The sequence below is a fragment of the Amia ocellicauda genome, chromosome 18, assembly GCF_036373705.1.
Source record: "Amia ocellicauda isolate fAmiCal2 chromosome 18, fAmiCal2.hap1, whole genome shotgun sequence".
NCBI classification, from domain to species: domain Eukaryota; kingdom Metazoa; phylum Chordata; class Actinopteri; order Amiiformes; family Amiidae; genus Amia; species Amia ocellicauda.
Genome location: NC_089867.1, coordinates 24,668,823 through 24,670,428, shown reverse-complemented (window position 1 = coordinate 24,670,428; position 1,606 = coordinate 24,668,823).

Genomic DNA, 1,606 nt, shown 5'->3' with positions numbered 1-1,606 from the left:
CGCGACCGCGGCCCGCGCGCGCGCACGCACAACGAGGCCGGGGGGGGCGGGGCCGTGGGGAGGGGAGGGAGGCGCCCATTGGTCGGGGAGGGCGGGACGGACGGCGGCGTCGGCCAACGGGCTGCCGGCGTGGGGGGAACATCCCGCCTCCGTGGCCGACCCCGCTGTCGGATTGGTCCGGGCTTCTGGAGGTGGGGACGCCTTGGCGAGCGCTCGGCCAATGGGCGGGGAGCGCCGCCGGGGAGCGTGTGGTGACGGTGACGGTGCCGGTGGGGGGGCGGCGGGTCGCGGGTGAGCGCTGGTCCCGTCCCCGTGCAGAGCGACCCGGTTCTGGTCCACCAGTGACAACTGCAGTGGCACTTCCGCGGTCTGCAGCTGAGCTCGCTGCCGTGCACACGTCGCTCCTACAATTAATAGGGATCTGAGAAGCTGCTTCACGAATGAATGCATTATTTGCATCGTGCATTATTTGGCAATGCATGTGTCGTTGTTTTGTTGTTAAAATGATCTTTCACATAAACACAATCTGTAAGTGCACCTTAGTCCCATCCTGAAAAGTCCCGTTGTGGCGGAAAGCTGCACAACTAAACGGGGCTTTTATTTCAGAAGTGTGGATTATTAACTTCCTTACACCTACATAACCTAACAGCTTGTGAACGACGTAAATAAGTATAAATAAATGTATACATATATAAATAACAACAGTTTCATTTAATTTTAGTCCGTTTATTTTTTTTCAAACAAGTTGAGTTGGCATCCATCTCTACAGTCTTCAGCCCACTGATGGTGCGGGGTGTGTTTGTGGTCGTGTGTCGTGTCTACTCATCTCTGTCTTTTCACCCTGTCTCTAGGTCAAGAGGTTCAGCGACTATATTGGATTGATTGTTGGGACTTTAATTGCATTTCTTCTGGACCGATGAATATGCATGAAGAAAAATAATGAATTGTGGGGGAGGGTTGCCAATTTTGTACAAATAGGCAATGTTTTCTTTTCAGCTTAGCTATGTGGGCAGGCTAACTAACTGTGTTAAACTGTTAAACTGTTGGTAACACACTTGGGGGGTGGGGAGTGTGGGGTTCATTATGAGTGCATAGCGCCCCGGCCATTCACATTGCAGCAGGGGTGTCGGACTCCAGTCCTGGAGGGCCGCAGTGTCTGCTGGGTATCCTTCCAGCACTGCTCTTGGCTCCTTAATTGCTCTAATTAAATGATGAACTGGATGAATTTAACACTTCTCTCCGGACTCTGAAATGTCAAGTGGGTAGAATATTTTCAGTATTCAACCTATTTTAAGTTATCAGCTGTAAAACTCAAATTTGAAAGTTTTGGATAAGCCCAACTGAGTAAATAATTGCAGTAATTGGTTAATTGACAGCTCCTGCTGGAACAACAACTATAAACACTGTGGCCCTCCGGGAGACCCCTGCACTGCAGCCTCACTTGTATGGGGCCGAATTGGCTTCAGAGGGAAAGGGACAGCACCCTCTGCACACAACTCAATATACAGGCAGCGTGGATTCAACATAGGTTTCATTTTCACTAACAATATCGAGTGACATGTAGCCTGCTTAGATAATATTCAGTTGTGGGCGACACCTGGCAGAT